The sequence below is a fragment of the Phyllopteryx taeniolatus genome, unplaced genomic scaffold (genome assembly GCF_024500385.1).
Source record: "Phyllopteryx taeniolatus isolate TA_2022b unplaced genomic scaffold, UOR_Ptae_1.2 contig_24, whole genome shotgun sequence".
Classification (NCBI taxonomy): Eukaryota; Metazoa; Chordata; class Actinopteri; order Syngnathiformes; family Syngnathidae; genus Phyllopteryx; species Phyllopteryx taeniolatus.
In genome coordinates, this window is record NW_026903162.1 from 689,046 (window position 1) to 708,870 (window position 19,825).

At 43.2% G+C, this 19,825-nt stretch overlaps 1 protein-coding gene across 1 annotated transcript in view; it reads left to right on the forward strand.

Moving 5' to 3' along the window:
* The first annotated feature begins 3,791 nt into the window (after window positions 1-3,791).
* map1aa (microtubule-associated protein 1Aa) overlaps window positions 3,792-19,825 on the forward strand; it is a 53,280-nt gene continuing 37,246 nt past the window's right edge. Inside the window, exon 1 of the mRNA XM_061764875.1 lies at window positions 3,792-3,850. The gene's annotated coding sequence lies outside the window, so the exon portion shown is untranslated. The remainder of the gene's footprint in view (window positions 3,851-19,825) is intronic.

Consider the following 19,825-nt stretch of genomic DNA (forward strand, 5'->3'; position numbering starts at 1 on the left):
ACCTGCTCTACCGACTAAGTCACAGCCACACCAAACTATAAATAACGACGTCATTTTCCATCCATCCATCCATTTTCTGAGCCGCTTCTCCTCACTAGGGTCGCGGGCGTGCTGGAGCCTATCCCAGCTGTCATCGGGCAGGAGGCGGGGTACACCCTGAACTGGTTACCAGCCAATCGCAGGGCACATCGAAACAAACAACCATTCGCACTCACAGTCATGCCTACGGGCAATTTAGAGTCTCCAATTAATGCATGTTTTTGGGATGTGGGAGGAAACCGGAGTGCCCGGAGAAAACCCACGCAGGCACGGGGAGAACATGCAAACTCCACACAGGCGGGGACGGGGATTGAACCCCGCACCTCAGAACTGTGAGGCTGACGCTCTAACCAGTCGGCCACCGTGCCGCCCGACGTCATTTTAAAAATGATTATTACCATTTATTTATTTTGCGTGCAAATAATTACAACTACATTTTGGGAAAATATTCACATTTATTGATTATTATCTTGTTGCAAATCTTGTTTCAATTCATATGAGCTATCTGAAATGTCATCACAAAAATTAGTGCAATTTCAACAATATTACGAATCAGTGTTTCCATTTACAGTTGCAACTTACAGATCAGTCTTTCGATAAACTGTATGTACCTTTTATAAAACAACTTTTTTTGAAATAATTTTAATATATTACATAAATGTCCACATCCATCCATTCACAACACCGCTTATCCCCCCATTCGGGGTCACGGGAGCCTCTCCCAGCTGAATTCGGCCAAAAGGCAGACAACACTGTGAACTGGGCATCAGTCAGTCGCAGGGCACATGCAGTATATAGACACAGACAATCACTCACACTCATATTAACACCATCACTGAGTGGGAACTGTACCTATCCTGTCCAAACAAAGTCAGGCAAATCCACCACTACACCATCAGAGACTAAATTTCCACATCCATCTGGAAATATTGAAAGGCTCAACGGACTCATCCCACCTTACAAACTAAAGTGGACAGTTCAAACTGTTAAAGAAAAACAATACCTGCCCTTGCCTCTAATGCCACTGATGGTGATGAAGTAACACTTCACAGCTGCTTAATTACATTTAAACATAAACATGATATGCTTGTGCTGAAAGAGCTATTCAGGGTTGGACAGAAGGGTGTGGCAGGCCATTGGCAACCCAGCTGTCTGCCATTTTGAGTTATCTGACATGATGCTGCATCAGTGCTGCCTCTACACTAACAGTGACGTAGTTACATTTCAATGTCTTCTCTTACAGTTCCTGCCATGCTAGCATGATCATCAGCACAGTGGTGAAAAGTCCTGCATCTAAACCTAAAGTAACTATATTAATTAATTAGTTATACTGAATTTTGCATTTCACCTGTGGTCCGCCAACCCATACTTGGTTCTTTAGGTTACTATTTAATTTCCTCTAAAATCTGTTAAATAATTAATGGACAATAAATCTGAATTAAAATGAATAAAATAGTCACACAACCCGTAAGTGCTTTTGATGCCATTTCGTAGAATTTACTATATGATTAGAGTAATTTGTGGAATAATGGTTAGGGCATCTGCCTCACAGTCAAGTGGTTCTGGGTTCAAACCTTGGTTAAGGCCTTATTGTGTGGAGTTACGTATCATGTTCTCTCATTTCCAGCATGGTTTCACTACCGGTACTCTGGCTTTCTCCCACATTCCAAAATCATGCATGTTAGCTGAATTATAGACTCATATTTTTGTGAGAATGTGAGTGTAAATGGTTGTTCGTCTTTATGCGCCCTGCAATTGCTGGCGACCAGTCCAGGGTACGTCACTACCACCCCTCGCCCTCCACGTAGAAACCTAATGAAGACAAACGGTATAGAGAATGGACGGATGGATAATTATTTAAATTCGCATACACATTTTAAACTGAAGTCTGTCGAGCTGGTTTCAGTTTATTTCTGTCCCTCAACCACCATCAGCTGTTTCACTCACAGCTGCTTGAAAAGTTCCCTTCACAGAACAGACGAACTACGTGCATCACACTGATGAATAATGTGGAAATTTACACACAATTACTATTTTGGTGAGTCCAATTTTACCCCCCAATTTTATTGCTTATTGTTAGCCAGGCCATGAAGAGTTTTAAATCACAGTACTTCTAAACCCTTCAATATCGTTCAGGTCGAATTTGACCCATTTTGACATTCATCAAAGTTGATGGGTTTTTCCGAAGTGATCCAAAATATGAAAAAATGTAAATATTTTAAAATGTAATTCTTTTTTGTACAGGTGCTACATAGTTAGTTTACACTAACAGTGTGTCTACTAAATGGATTTTAGATTTACCAGTGTACAACCCCAATTCCAATGAAGTTGTGACATTGTGTTAAACATAAATAAAAACAGAATGATTTGCAAATCATGTTCAACCTATATTTAATTGAATACACAAAGACAAGATCTTTAATGTTCAAACTGATAAACTTGATTGTTTTTAGCAAATAATCATTAACTTAGAATTTTATGGCTGCAACACGTTCCAAAAAAACTGGGACAGGGTCATGTTTACCACTGTATGTTTACCACATGCCATCACCTTTTCTTTTAACAACATTCAGTAAACGTTTGGGAACTGAGGACACTAATTGTTGAAGCTTTGTAAGTGGAATTCTTTCCCATTCTTGCTTGATGTACAAGAATTCTTGCTTGATGGCAGGCCAGTCTAGTACACCCACTTTTATTACAAAGCCACGCTCTTGTAACACGTGCAGAATGTGGTTTGGCATTGTCTTGCTGAAATAAGCAGGGGCGTCCATGAAAAAGACGTTGCTTGGATGGCAGCATATGTTTCTCCAAAACCTGTATGTCCTTTCAGCATTAATGGTGCCTTCACACAGCCCCATACCATCATAGATGCTGGCTTTTGAACTTTGCATCCATAACAGTCCAGATGGTTCTTTTCCTCTTTGGCCCGGAGGACACGACGTCCACAATTTCCAAAAATAATTTGAAATGTGGACTGCCACTGGGTGCTGGAACAGATGCATGACATTTTAATTCATTTCATTGGAGAAAATTCAGGCGGCACGGTGGACGACTAGTTAGAGCGTCTACCTCACAGTTCTGAGGACCGGGGTTCAAGTCTCGGCCCCGCCTGTGTGGAGTTTGCATGTTCTCCCCGTGCCTGCGTGGGTTTTCTCCGGGTACTCTGGTTTCCTCCCACATCCCGAAAACATGCTTGGTAGGATAATTGAAGACTCTAAATTGCCCATAGGTGTGAATGTGAGCGCGAATGGTTGTTTGTTTGTATGTGACCTACAATTGGCTGGCAACCAGTTCAGGGTGTACCCCGCCGATGATAGCTGGGATAGGCTCCAGCACGCCCGTGACCCTAGTGAGGAGAAGCGGCTCAGAAAATGAATGGATGGATGGATGGATGGATGGAGAAAATTCATTGTATACGTAAATTGAGTTACGAGTATGGTCGCAGAACGAATTGAACATATAAAACATGGTACCACTGTACCTGCAATGTTGCAAATAATTACCTATGCACTTTCCCTTTTCTCTTAAACAGATTTCGTTTTAATCATCCATTTATTACTCAGACAGGTAATTTGTTTATTCTTTGACCGGCTCCGAATTGCTCATGAACGTACTAAGGAAAATGAATAACCACTTCCAAAAGCCGCGTCAAACCATGAAAGCTGGGTTTTACGAACGGTCCCTGAACGTGTCATGAGCAGCGTTGAGCTGAAGCACGCCGATCCTGCGCTCACCCTCCCCGCAGCCGAGCAGCATCATTTGCCGCCCCTCCCTCTGGTTCATCCACACCAACAGCGCACAACTAAGGACGGTAAGCCCCCTCACCGTTTCTTCTCGGTTCTGACGACGTCAACCTTGGATGTTTGGCCAAAGAGGCGACGGAGCGCTCGTTTGAATAGTCCATTTTTAAAAAGCACGCCTGTCATTTGGAGTGTATGCAAAATGGTGTCACTCCGGAGGAATCTGATTGCCGCGGTGTGAGTAAGTAATATAATGGATGATGACATAGCCGGCCATTTCACTGGCTGCAGGATAAACGATCACACGCCGTTTCAATAATAATTGTTACTGTATGTTTTAAAAACAGACACACAGACGCTGCCTTCTCAAGTCTTTTGATTTCGTAGAATTATGATTCAATTGATTCAGGCGTTTCATCAGATTATATTGTATATACTGTATAGTGAAAAAATATCCGGCCATGGGCTCACACAAGCGTTTCTGTTCAGTGAATATGGGTGACCTAATTTATAGTGAAAACAACTTTTTTTCTGACCTGAATGCAACATCTAAGATCGTGCGTCTGATGAGTCTTTGGTTTGGGCAGGCCGCACCATTAGTCATCAGTGTCAATCGTGCTGCGATGTGGCTTAAACCTCACTCTCCAAATGACCCTGAAATTATGCAAGAGGCTAGACAAAAAAAAAAAAAAAAAAATCCCCCAAATAGAAAGCTGAACTGATGATATTTTAATACAGAAACATGCGAGTTGAGTGGGGTGGGGAGCATTTTACTTTGGAATATCGTGTTTCTGAGACCAATGTTTTTAGATATCCACAGTTGTGACATAGTGTGACCCTAATATCAATGAGTAAAACGTTCTTTCAATCAATAAATGTGTCAGTTGAATTGGTTTGGACCACGGAACGGATGACATCGTTGTTAGATATCCTGGTATTTATGACAAATTATTGAAGAGATACTTTGTTGACTGGGTTTTGCGGGAAACATGATAATTGTTTAAAAAGAATAAAAAAATATATATATAACACAGTAATAACTTGTTAGTCATTACTAATCTTAAGGAAAACTCAGAGGTCAGTTCTCACGTTAGCTCCATTCTCAGATCCCCGCGAGTATCTACTTTCAGGATAATAGCAATACTGCCTGATGAATGGACAACTAGGCCCATAATACAAATACGTAAATGAATAATAATTACATTTTCCAGCTTTCTTTCAAGGCCACTGGGACAAAAGGACAAGGACAGGCGGCAGGCTTGGCGGCGGGATGGCAGGAATTACATAGACCAGGAGCACGGGGGAAACACTGAGGATGAGGAGAGACACGGGGGTCATAAAAGGAGACGAGGAATCGAGTATCTTGCGTAAGGCAGGTGGGCCGTGGTACTGATCAGGCAGGCTTATATGCAGGTGGTGACGAGGGTTGATTGGTGACAGGTGTGTGGCTCGAGGAAGGTGCTGGAAAGAGAGAGGGGAGAGGCGAAGCGCCACCCAGGCTCCAACAATAGTACTGCAGGGCAGTTCATGACAAATTAAGTCATAAAATGACAAGAAAAAACTGAATGAATGTCTGATAGGGACGGCAATCACAAACCAGTTCTTTTTGCAAACCGGTTCCCAGTAATTAATAATCGTCTGTTTGCTTGCCTGACGATTCCGCTTATCAATTCCTCTTACTTCGCAAATGAATGATGTCACATGCAAGAATATAAAAACGTCTACCCTTACTATCTGACCCTCTATCTTTATATCATTCTTTTGATGTGTGTGTATTGGGTTAGCGCCATTGCTACATTAATGTAGCGTCCGAGACTGCAACACATTGCAGTCGCCTCTATTATTTTATGCGTTCACTCTCCAGGCATGACGGATCAACCTACACTTAATACAACTGTTACGTTAGTGTAACAGTTGGATTGATCGAAACGCAATTAGTCATGCATGAGTGGGGCGCGGGGAGGATGTGTTAAAGAGGCGACTGTTACTGTTGCACTGGTCACTCGTGAGATAAGTTCAATAAAAGGAGGCTATGCAGTCTGCATGTGTAACGGATGCCATTTTGCGCTGTGCAAAAGTGCGTTAAGGCTGCTGCACACAGAGCGATATGTCAGAACCAGACTAAACTGTCGCGCGGTTTGCAGGGTTTGGCAGCTGTTTTTATGAGTGGCCAGTCAGTCGGCCACTGGTCTTGACGCGATTTAAAATTTGTATCGCAGTTGCACGATGTCGCAACTAGCCAATCAAAATGCACATAAGCTTTCACTCACTCTAAAAATATCCATCCATCCATCTATTTTCTGAGCCGCTTCTCCTCACTAGGGTCGCGGGCGTGCTGGAGCCTATCCCAGCTGTCATCGGGCAGGAGGCGGGGTACACCCTGAACTGGTTGCCAGCCAATCGCATGGCACATAGAAACAAACAACCATTCGCACTCACAGTCATACCTACGGGCAATTTAGAGTCTCCAATGAATGAGTCTAAAAATACAATTCAGGGTTTTAAGTGAGCGAGAGACAGGACGGCCAAGCCATATAAATACAGTTAATAAAGTATCAAATGTTGGGTTTTAAAACAATACAAAACTATATTCATAATTTATAATGCGCCTGTGGATGAAATAGCATAGCATGTGGCCAAAATGTACATGGGCAGTCTGTACCACCATGTTCAAATGAATGGAAGGCAGCGAGCTTCTTTTAAAATATCCACACTCTCGCTTTTATTCTCGCCCACGTCCTATTTATGTCGCAACCCTCTTCTTCCTTAACTATTAATATATCTTTTATGGTTTAATAAATGAGAAAAAATGCAATATTGCCCTGCAGTTGGCAGACGACCAGTTCAGGGTGTACGCTGCCTCTCGCCCAGTCAGCTGAGATAGGCGCCAGCATGCCCACGACACTCGTGAGGATAAAATGTAAGGAAAATGGATGGATGGATGGATGGATGGATGGAAAATACAATATACTGTGTGTGCACCATCAAACGCCTATACAAGCATGCTGTTCTGGGCGTCCATATATCCAAACACTCAATGAATGGGGTGAGATCCCAGCTGTCATTTTTTTTCTGCAGTGTTCCGGCAAAATTGGTTACCAGTGCATTGCGCTGTGGGTGGCGGGCCTTGGTCAAAACCTCACTTATCGAGAGCCTTAAGAGTCGTACTAACCCATAGCAGCGTAATAACGTGAGCTGGAACGTCGGGCGGGACCGTGCTGGATGACCACTGTCACACATCTGCTCCTAGATAGAATTCCTTAGTTTATCAATAACTTTAGCACAACACCCCTCAGGGATCAATATTAGGCCCCCTTTTATTTAGTCTTTATATCAACGATTTGCCCACTGTTTGTTCTGAAGCTGAGTGCGTAATGTATGCAGACAACACGGTTTTCTTTGTTCATGGTCGCTCCAAAGATACTGTTGCTGCTAAACTCACTAATACTATGTCCTGTGTCACAACTTGGTTGCAGGAGTGCTGTCTACAGCTAAACGTTTCTAAAACTGTAGGCATGTATTTCACTAAAACAAATAGAGTATCACCTGACCCCGACATACTTGTTAATGGAGAAAAAAATGCAAATTGTCAGCCAATACAAAGATCTTGGGTTAATAATAGATTCACAGCTTTCCTTTAAAGCCCACATTGACAAATTGTGTAAAAACATCAAATTAAACCTCGCAAATTTTCGTGCAATTCGAAATGAAATGTCAACTGAAACCGCAAAAATTTACTTACATTCAATGATTCTTAGTCACTTTAACTATTGCATAACCAGTTTGTCCCAGGCTGGTCAGAATGCAAAAAAACCATTGGAAGTTTTGCACAAACAAGTAATTAAAGTGATGGATAATAAACCAAGGCACTATCATCACTGTGCAATTTTAAAAAAATACAGTCTTTTAAACTGGGACAACCTTCACACATTTGCAGATTTAAATTTGCTTTATAACGTACTGCATGATTTGGCTCCTGCTCCTCTGGGTGAGTTCATCAGCCAAAGAAACAGCTCTGAGCATGTCACTCGAGGCTCTGTCAGAGGTGACTGTCTCATTCCTCTGCGCAGGAGCACTTTCAGTAAGTCAGCCTGGTCAGTGAGGAGCACTGGTGAGTGGAACTCAATACCTGAGGAGGTTAAACTGCTTACAACATACAAGGCCTTCACAAAAAAACTGAAAATGTGGCTTGTTAACACCTATACCAGCCAACACTAAAAGACGAGTATGTTATGATGTTTTTTTGTTATGATCAAATTATTTGTGGTTTTATTCTCTCTTAATAGTATAATAAGTCTTTGATTATGTATCCTGTATTATATTGTCTTGTAGATGTATTTTACTGCTTTTATACATCATGGCCAGGGGACTACAGATGAAAGCTAGCCTTCTGACTAATTCTGGCTTTTTTAACCATGTGTACTTCATGTGTTTTATGAAATTGCATTGTCCCCTTTCAAATAAACAGATTAATAATAATAATAATAACACAAACATTGAATGAAGGTAACTGTAACTGCAGCAACGCGACTACATCACCTGCAAATACTAGTTTACTAGGCACATGCACACATAGACATCAGAAGGGCTTGAGGCCCTGCTCTTTTTCTTCCGGAAAAATAAGTGCCCCCTTTTTTTAATTATTTATTTATTTTTTAATGCTTCCCCCTCTCATAGTTATATACATATACATTCCTGCTTTGGCACAGCTTCTCTGTCAAATCAATATAAATTTAAAAAAGAAATCAGACGCACGACAGCCGTTTCTTCATTTAGTCAGTATCCATCCATTTATTTTCTTCTGCTTATCCGAGGTCGAGTCGCGGGGGCAGTAGCTTTAATAGGGACACCCAGACTTCCCTCTCCCCAGCCACTTCATCCAGCTCTTCCGGGGGGATCCCGAGACGTTCTGAGGCCAGCTAGGAGACAGTCTCTCCAGCGTGTCCTGGGTTGTCCCCGAGGTCTCCTTCCGGTGGGGGATCCTAATCAGATGCCCCAGCCGCCTCATCTGGCTCCTCTCAATGTGGAGGAGCAGCGGCTCTATTTTGAGCCCCTTCTGGATGACCGAGTTTCTCACCCTATCTTTAAGGGAGAGCCCGGCGGACACCCTGCGGAGGAAACTCATTTTGGCCGCTTGTATCCGGGATCTTGTTCTTTCGGTTATGACCCACAGCTTGTAACTATAGGTGTGGGTAGGAACGTAGATCGACCGGTAAATTGAGAGCTTCGCCTCTTGGCTTAGCTCCTTCTTCCCCACAGCGGACCGATACAAAGACTCTGCTTCCTCGTGGAAAGGCGTGTAGGTGGAATTGAAGAGGTCTTCAAAGTATTCTCCCCACCGACTCACAACGTCACGAGTCGAGGTCAGCAGCGACCCATCCCCACTATACACAGTGTTGATGGTGCACTGCTTCCCCCTCCGGATGGTGGACCAGAATTTCCTCGAAGCCACCCAGAAGTCTTTCTCCATGGCTTCACCGAACTGCTCCCACACCTGGGTTTTTGCTTTAGCGACCACCAAAGCTGCATTCCACTTGGCCAGCTGGTACCCATCAGCTGCCTCAGGAGTCCCACAGGCCAAAAAGGAACGATAAGACTCCTTCTTCAGCTCGACGGCATCCCTCACCATAGGTGTCCATGGGGCGCGGGCAGAGTGCTTCTGTCCTCCGCACCCGTCGGCGCGGCGAGGAAGGTTGGCTGCGTCTCCGGCGCCTCTTGGTGAGAGGCGGGGGTCCCTGGCTGTGCGCCATTTTTCTTCGGCAGGTTGGAGAAAACAAGAGGCTGGAGGAAAAAAAGAGCCCAGAACAAAAGGGCAAAAGCCTTTTGTGCACAGGAGAGAGAGGGGCTGGCCCAGGGACCAAAAGGAAGGCAGACCGCCTATTTTTGGTTTTAAACCATCCATCCATTTTCTACTGCTTATCCGAGGTCGCGGGGGCATTAGCTATAGCAGGGATGAACCCTATCTAACCCTATCTCTAAGGGAGAGCCCGGACACCCTGCGGAGGAAACTCATTTCGGCCGCTTGTATCCGGGATCTTGTTCTTTTGGTCACGACCCACAGGTTTTAAACCAGTGGAAACAAAAAAAGAATTAATTCATTCCCAGTTCCTGCATTGTCACGCACACCCTGGTTAATCTATGCAATAAGTGTGTGAATTTTATGTGGTGGGTGAGAGCATTTAATATTTGTGATGTGACATTGTATTGTGCGAGGTGAAACATCTCATCTGATTCAGTTGACAAACAGATTTGACATCAGACCTGTGGCAAACAATCATTAGTGACATTGAGGTCATGATTTATACTGGGAGTATTCATGAAAAGTTCGTGAAATATCAAACAGGCATTTAAATTCGTTGAAGTCTGTGGCCCAGCTCGCGGCTTGCATTAACTCTCCACCGCCAGCGGGTGTCGCTCGTGTTCCATCAATTGTCCCAGATCGAGCACTTTTGGTCGGTATCTTGGTTCTGTGCACCAAGGGGTCTTTAATGACTGGAAGCCCAGGTTTCTAGGGGAGCTGTTAATTAGTTTAAGGTCCGGGTGACATAAACCAGGCTTCTTGTGACTGTCTGGCTCAGCGGGGCAGTAGGCAGGAATGCAGAACTATCTGAGTTTGGGGGTTGCTGGTGCCATGTTGCTGATTGCGTGACCGCTTCAATGTCATAACTTAAACACTGAATTGATGTGTAATTTGTGAGCTAATTAATTAAAATGGACTAATTTGAACAGATTTGCAATCGCTAAAGCAATGCAGGACATACAGAATGAAGGAAAACAAATCACCACAGAACTTCCTCAGTTATTATAGAGAATATCTTCCCCTGACGTTTAAATATACAGAGGACTTTGTTTAGTGAATTAAGGAGAAATATACACAGTACACACAGACAGAGCGCCATTTTAAATGCCATCTATTATATGTATTTTTTGAAGATTTCTTCTTTTAGAGTAAAAGAGAACATGGATCCCAAAATGTTTATCTCAAAATGACTAAAACATGAAATTTTTTTTTACCTATAGAGTCATACCCTAAACAGCTATGGAATCATTTTGATTGTAGGCTCCTCATCTGAAAGCTATTTTTTATTCTACTCTGAAACAGCCAGACAGCCCTCCTTCAAATGTGAAAGGTGCACTGAATAGAAGTTCATGTCACCGTCGATGTCCAGGTGTGGAGGGAGAATTCTAGTGGGAATAATGAGAACAATAAAATAATGATAATTTTGATAATAGATCATTCATAGCCTATATTATGAAATTAACAGTGTGTGCAGCATAATGCAAAAAAAAGAACATATCCAGAAAAGGAGGGAGGAGCATCAGGACACAGCAGAGAGTAGCAAATGTCTCAATGCGTGGGTACAACAAAATACCAGCAGCATTGCACAAGAGCAAAAAGAAACTGAGAGCACAACAAGTGAGGGACAAGAAAAGTTTGCAGTGATTTTCAGTGTCTCTGCAGTTTTTTTTTTTCTTCACCAAAATGTACAAAATGAGCAGGCGAGGAATGTGCAATGCACAACGAACTATACACACGGAGAACAGTCTTTTTAATATTTGTGTGAAGATTAGATTTTAAGGAAGGTTAGGTTTAATTTAAAGTACCATTTATTTAAGTAACACCCAAAAAGTATTTATTATCATCATAATAAAATAAACACATTTTGATGCTATACTTGAAAATTCTGACCATCAGCTTCTTTTGTTCTTGCTCACTTTTGTGATAAACCCTGTGAAAATATCTTTGTGTGGCCAGATTATTTTGTAGAAATCTCAGTGCTGAGTATTCAACAATTATGAGTGGAAGGGTATTGAAATAAATAGATAAGTCAGAGATGTCCTGTTATTTATTTTGGAATAAATTAAAAGAAGTGCCCTTTTTTCTCGTTTGAGCCCCTGAACCCCAAAATGTCTGTGCATTTCCCAGTCGTGTACATTACAGTACATTACAATGCATTCCTTGAAAAATGGTTGTACTACCAGATAGTTTGAATCTTTGTTTTATCGTATTTTATTGTATCTTTTATTCTTAAAATTGTTCTTCTATATAAAATATGTTTCTTAACTAAATGGAGAACAAATCAAAATAAATAGCCATTCATTTCATGTAATTTTAAGGAAAAAATACTATATCACAATATATACCATTGTCGGGATATTTTGTCCATATTGTACAGCACGATGCAGGAACGGATGCTTTTGGATTAAATCAAAAAGTGTATTATATCATATAGTGATGTACTGTGTGTGTGTGTGTGTGTGTGTGTGTGTATACAGTGGGTACGGAAAGTATTCAGAACCCCTTAAAATTTTCACTCTTTCTTATATTGCAGCCATTTGCTAAAATCATTTAAGTAATTTATTTTCCTCATTAATGTACACACAGCACCCCATATTGACAGAAAAAAACGGAATTGTTGAGATTTTTGCAGATTTATTAAAAAGAAAAACTGAAATATCACACAGCCATAAGTATTCAGACCCTTTGCTCAGTATTTAGTAGAAGCACCCTTTTGAGCTAATACAGCCATGAGTCATGGGTGGCACGGTGGCCCACTGTTTAAGCACATCTGCCTCACAGTTCTGAGTTTCAATTCGTGACCTCAAGCTGAAGTGCACTTGGGTTGTGCAGCAGGATAACCATCCAAAACACACAAACAAGTTAACTTCTGAATTGCTTAAAAAACTAAATGAAGGTTTTGGAGTGGCCTGACCAAAGTCCAGACTTGAAAATGATTGAAATGTAGTGACCTTAAAAATGCCGTTCATGCTCAAAAAACCCTCCATTTTTGCTAAATTCAAAAAAATCTGCAAGGAAGAGTGGGCCAAAATATCTCCACAGATATGTGAAAGACTCATTGCCAGTTACAGAAAACACTTGATTTCAGTTGTTGCTGCTGAGGCTAGCCCAACCAGTTATTAGGTTTAGGGGGCCATTACTTTTCCACACAGGGCCAGGTAACTTTGATGGATGAGGAAAACTCTTTTTTCCTTAATCAATGAAATCACGATTTAAAAACAGCATTTTAGTTTCACTTGGGTTATGTTTGTCTAATATTTACATTTGTTTGATGATCTTAAACATTGAAGTGGGGAAGCTACCCAAAAATGTAAGAATTTCAGAAAGGGGCCAATACTTTTTCACTGTATGTGTGTGTTGCAGTGCTTCAGCGAATCATTATCCACTAAAAGTACAAGTCTTGTCTTGGTGCTAGCCAGTAGCCAATTAAAGGCACAGTAGGGCAGATTGTCATTCTATAAATATAAAAGAGACTTTTTTCGGGACTCAATAAATTGTGATTGTTTTGGTAAAGCCTGGTGCGCTGCTCACGAAAGCAACAAGCCGCTGCCGAAGCGGTGTTGGCTCCGTAGATGCTGTAGCATACATGGGGGTTAAATAAAAACAAAAAAAAAAATTAATTTAGGAGAAAAGAATAAGCTGGAAGTGACGCCTGCGTTACTTCCGGTTTAGCGTAATTTTAAGTGATAAATATAACTTATAAATCAAGCTATTTTGTCTCGTAAAAGTGTACCACGTCACTTTTTAGATGTATAAAACTAGACCTTTTTTTTCAGTCTCGTAATTTGAAGGTTGCTACATGAATTAGATAAGAGTTCTCGAACCAGAGGTCTGTTGTCGAACCCAAACACACACAAATGATACAGGTAGTGAATTTTTATAGAAAATTTAATGAGACTATGCACTAATCTGTACTTATAGTAGACCGCAAGTTGGACTAACGTGCGTGGAACACAATTTAGGCAGGCGGGTCTATCTCTCGAATGTTTGGCCGTGCCAGTCCGCACGGGGGAACAGGTGGATTTGGCGGAAAAAGGAGGAAGGAAAAAAGAAGAGCAGGAAAAACTAAAAGTTCCCAGGCAGTACCCATATGTCGCTGTTCACAAGACGTTCGGAGCAGACAGGTGCTGCCCGCTTGCTTCCCCACGGAGTTTGCCCAGGCACCCAAAAAGGGTAGCTCAGAGCGCTGGCAGACTGCCCTGTGGCGGGGAAGGGTCCGATGTGTCCTCGTCACCTCGTGGCGCGAGGTGGGGCGTCCTGGCTGAGGCAGTCTTCGGCAAGTTGGTCGAACGAGAGCGCATAACAAAGAAGGCTCTGGCCTTTATGGCCAGCTGCCAAGGGGGTGGTCCCCCCCCCCTCCCTTGCCCCCCGCCTCCAGGACCAAAAGGGAAGCTGGACCGCCTCTGAATGTTACTTTTCCATTTTATGATTATTTTGTGGTTTTACCCAGTGGAATACAATATACATTTTTGGATTTAAGATAATGAGACCATTTTCCAGCCTTGCAATTGTCACGCACAAATCCTCTTTAATCCCTGTAACGAATGTTTCAATTGATTGTGGTTGTTGAGAAGACTGTAATATTTGCAATGTGGCATTTGTGTTGTGTGGGGTAAAACATGGTTCAGTTGGCAAACTGATTTTACATCAGACATTCAAATTTGCAGAAATAGAATCACTAGTGACGCTATTCCGATGGTAACACTGGTGGCGTTCATGTAAAGTTCTTAAAATACAACCCCAATTCCAATGAAGTTGGGGTGTTGTGTTAAACATAAATAAAAACAGAATACAATTATTTGGGAACTGAGGACAATAATTGTTGAAGCTTTGTAGGTGGAATTCTTTCCATTCTTGCTTGATGTACAGCTTCAGCTGTTCAATAGTCTGGGGTCTCCGTTGTCGTATTTTACGCTTCCTAATGCAGCACACGTTTTCAATGGGAGACAGGTCTGGACTGCAGGCAGGCCAGTCTAGTACCCGGACTCTTTTACTACGGAGCCATACTGTTGTAACACGTGCAGAATACGGTTTGGCATTGTCTTGCTGAAATAAGCAGGGGCGTCCATGAAAAAAAACGTTGCTTGGATGGCAGCATTTGTTTCTCCAAAACCTGTATGTACCTTTTAGCATTAATGGTGCCTTCACAGATGCGTAAGTTACCCATCCCATTGGCACTAACACAGCCCCATACCATTACAAATGTTGGCTTTTGAATTTTTCGTCCATAACAGTCCAGATGGTTCTTTTCCTCTTTGGCCCGGAGGACACGACGTGCACAATTTCCAAAAACAATTTGAAATGTGGACTCGTTGAACCACAGAACACTTTTCCACTTTCCATCAGTCCATCTTAGATGAGTTCAGACCCAGCGAAGCCGGCAGCGTTTCTGGGTGTTGTTAATAAATGGCTTTTGCTTTGCATAGTAGAGTTTCAAGTTGCACTTACGGATGTAGCGCCGAACTGTATTTACTGACATTGGTTTCTGAAGTGTTCCTGAGCCCATGTGGTGATATCCCTTACACATTGATGTTGGTTTTTGATGGAGTGCCGCCTGAGGGATCGAAGATCACGGGCATTCAATGTTGGTTTTCGGCCTTGCCGCTTACATGCAGTGATTTCTCCAGATTCTCTGAACCTTTTGATGATATTATGGACCATAGATGATGAAATCCCTAAATTCCTTGCAATTGTACGTTGAGGAACATTGTCCTTAAACTGTTCGACTATTTTCTCATGCACTTGTTCAGGAAGAGGTTAACCTCGCCCCATCTTTGCTTGTGAATGACTGAGAAATTCAGGGAAGCTCCTTTGATACCCAATCATGGAACCCACCTGTTCCCAATTAGTCTGTTCACCTGTGGGATGTTCCAAACAGGTGTTTGATCAGCATCAGAATCAGAATCAGAATCATCTTTATTTGCCAAGTATGTCCAAAAAACACACAAGGAATTTGTCTCCGGTAATAGGAGCCGCTCGAGTACGACAACAAACAGTCAATTGACAGAGAACACTTTTGAGACATTAAGACCTTGAGAAAAACAGCCACTGAGCAATAAAGGGTTGCTAGTTATCTGGTAATGCCGGTACATTATTATTATTATTTTTTTTTTTGTGCAATTGTGCAAAAAGATGCAGAGTCCTCTCGCACTTAGAGCAGTTCGAATGACTAATATTGCAATAGTCCGGTGCAATGATCATCGTGCAAAGGGCGCCGAGACTTCAAGCAAGTAGTACGATAGTCTGGGACAATGTTGATTGTGCAAATGTTGCAGATACTCCTCAATCAGTGTGCAAATGGAGCAGATGCTACTCTGGCATGAGTGGTCAGTATTGGTCAACAACAGATATGCAAATAGTGCAGCGTGGCGAGACTACTACAGTGAGTGCACGAGTAATATATAATTGGCCCGACAGAAATGTGACAACAAACTCAAGACAAAAAGACAAAAAATTGCCAGCATGCTGCAATGGAATTGTAGGTTAGGTGTTTAAGAAGTTGATTGCAAGAGGGAAGAAGCTGTTGGAATGTCTGCTAGTTCCAGTTTGCATTGATCGGTAGTCCCTACCTGAGGAAAGGAGCTGGAAGAGCCGGTGACCGGGATGTGGAGCGTCCGAGAGGATTTTGCACGATCTTGTCTTAGTTCTGGCAGCGTGCAAGTCCTCAAGGGCAGCGTGCAAGTCCTCAAGGGTGGGTAGGGGGGTACCGACAATCCTTTCGGCAGTTTTGATTGTCCGTTGCAGTCGGAGTTTGTAGCAGCACCAAACCAGACTGAAATTGAAGAACACATGACTGATTCGATGACCGCTGTGTAGAACTGCCTCAGCAACTCCTGTGGCAGGCCGTGCTTTCTCAGAAGCCGCAGGAAGTACATCCTCTGCTGGGCCTTTTTGAGTGCGGAGTTGATGTTGAGCGCCCACTTTAGGTCCTGAGAGACTGTAATTCCCAGGAACCTGAAGGTCTCGACAGTTGACACAAGGCAGCTGGACAGCGTGAGGGGCAGCTGTGGCGAAGGATGCCTCCTCAAGTCCACGATCATCTCTACAATCTTGAGCGTGTTCAGCTCCAGGTTGTGTCGGCCGCACCACAGCTCCAGCCGCTCCACTTCCTGTCGATATGCAGACTCGTCACCGTCCTTGATGAGGCCGATGACAGTGGTGTCATCCGCAAACTTCAGGAGTTTGACAGCCGGGTGCGTTGAGGTGCAGTCGTTCGTGTAGAGAGAGAAGAGCACTGGAGAGAGGACACAACCTTGGGTGCCCCAGTGCTGATGCTGCGTGTGGATGAGATGGTCTCCCCCAGCCTCACCTTCTGTGTCCTGCCCGTCAGAAAGCTGTAAATCCACTGGCAGATGGCAGGCGAGACGCTGAGTTGGAGAAGCTAGGAGGAAAGGAGTTCAGGGATGATGGTGTTGAACGCTGTGCTGAAGTCCACAAACAGGATCCTCGCGTAGGTCCCTGCACTGTCGAAGTGTTCTAGGATAAAGGGCAGTCCCATGTTGACTGCATCATCCGCAGACCTGTTCGCTCGGTAGGCAAACAGCAGGGGTCCAGCAGGGGACCTGTGACGCTCTTGAGGTGGTCCAGCATGAGACGTTCAAAGGACTTCATGAACACGGATGTCAAGGCGACAGACCTGTAGTCATTTAGACCCGAGATTGCAGGTTTCTTGGGGACTGGAATGATGGTGGAGCGTTTGAAACAGGATGGTACTTCGCACAGTTCCAGAGATCTATTGAAGATCTGAGTGAAGACTCGACCGAGCTGGTCCACGCAGACTTTGAGGCAGGATGGGGACACATGGTCTGGGCCTGCCGCTTTGTTAATCTTTTGTTGTTTGAAGATGCGTCTCACATCCTGTTCGCAGATGGTTAATGCAGAAGTCGGTGGAGTGATAGTGGTCGGTGGTGCGGCTGGATGGGCGTGGGGTGTTAAAGTGTCCTTTTCAAATCTGCAGTAGAAGGTATTCAAGTCGTTGGCTAGTGTGCTATTGTTCTCAGCTTGGGGGGATTGTCGCTTGTAATTTGTCAGCGATTGGAATGCATGCCAGACTGATTTAGAGTCGTTAGCGCTAAACTGTTTTTCCAGCTTTGCTGCATAGTACCTCTTTGCAATGTTAATTTCTTTAGTCAGCTGGTTTCTAGCTCGATTATACAGGGACCTGTCCCCGCTTTGATATGCGTCCTCCTTAGCTTGGTGAAGCTGCTTAAGTTTGGCAGTGAACCACGGCTTGTTGTTGTTGTTGTTGTCGGCGGGGGAACGGAGACAGCGATGCAGCTCAGTCTGTCGTTTGGGGGTCACAGGGCCATCGGGCGAGAACATGTCCGTTGCAATGCACACTTTAGGGAAAGTCAACTATTTATTCATGGCTTAAAGTACTCCAGTGTAGTGCCGGAAATCCATCGTATAATTTCTTTTGACAAGACTTGCCCTATGCATGTGTGTGTGTGTTTACAAAAAAAAAAAACACTCACGTGTCATGCGAGCGAGTGCGGCAGATACAGGTGTACGTGCGCTGTAATAATGTCTACCATATGGTTTGTAATTGTACGGTTATCTTCTATTTCCACTCTCACCACTACTGAGGGGGAGTTAGTTCACTTGAGTTTTTCCTCCAAGCGAGGAGGCGGCGCCACTCGTTGTGGGCAGACCGGACAGGTCACCGGCTTTCACATGCCGGGAGCAGAGCAGCCACAAGCCTCGCAATCGATGGGTAAAGAGAAGCCTGAAGGCTGGGGAAGATTGTCTATGGCTGGGCCGCCCACAGTGCCCAGTCAGGTCCCCACTCAGCACCAAAATGAAGCATATAACCGTGAGGAACGTTTGAAGTGTAGTCCAGCTAGTGGGCTAGCTAGCTGGTTAGTTGCCTTCTTAATCAAAGCACAAGCAAGTAATCCACCATGCTATCACAGTTCGTGGGCTGGCCGTTGCTGACTAAGCACAGTGGCGTGGTCCCAGGAAAACCCAGTCGAACCGGGCCTTTCACATCCACATGAAATCAAGTATTGTACTGCAGTTCAGTTTTGAAAAAGGGGAGTACTGTATGTCATTTAGGCCAAATTTGTCTTGATTTTTTAATCTGTTACAATTATCTCACAGCTTTATTTACTGTACATTACCGTTTTTAAATTCCCCCTGTCCAGTAAATATTTACCACCCAAAATTTTCAATATTAATGTTGATTACCAAGTAAACAGCATGAATTTGAGAGAATTCTACTATTTCCTGAACTCAATAATACCTCCTTTTGTGTAAAAGTATAAATAACCAGGTCATTTTTTTCATCAGATGGTTATTTGTTCATATTATTTGTTCATACTCGGGTCGCGGGCGTGCTGGAGCCTATCCCAGCTATCATCAGGCAGGAGATGGGGTACATCCTGAACTGGTTGCCAGCCAATCGCAGGGCACATACAAACAAACAACCATTCGCACTCACATTCACACCTACGGGCAATTTAGAGTCCTCAATCAACCTACCAAGCATGTTTTTGGGATGTGGGAGGAAACCGGAATGCCCGGAGAAAACCCACGCAGGCACGGGGAGAACATGCAAACTCCACACAGGCGGGGCCGGGGATTGAACACCAGTCCTCAGAACTGTGAGGCAGATGCTCTAACCAGTTGTTCACCGTTCCGCCTATTCATATAATATTTACAGTAATTATATGATAATAAATTGGTTATCCATTCTTAAAATGATTATCTATCTGCAGTAATCTCCCCTCCATCGGGGGGTTCAATTCCAGTCCACCTCTGAAATAAGTGAAATACATGAAATAGAAATACCCTATTGAAATACACCCTTGTTGCATTTATGACACTTGAATTTTTTTTATAAACACCTAAAACCATACAAACACATTTAAACGTAATGAGAGAGAACAAGAGCAATGCATAAAACAAAAATATTGTACAAACAGTATAAAAGATAGAGTAACAACCGCAATAAAAAATCTGCAATATAGCGGGACCGCAAAGCAAGAAACCATGATATAGCGGAGGATTACTATATCTGTATTCCGTGATGATAAGTGTCAGGGACTCATTGTTCCAGGGCTGGGACTCATTGTTTCCAGACATGTGCATCCCAGGACTCACATAGTCTCAAGTGTAAAATGATCTATGCTTTAGGCATTTTAGGGACTGTATTTTCAGTATTGTATCAGAAAGCAAATCGGTGGTATGTATCATTAGCAGATACACAAAAGGAGCACATTGAGGCAAAAAGACACAGCTGATTGTC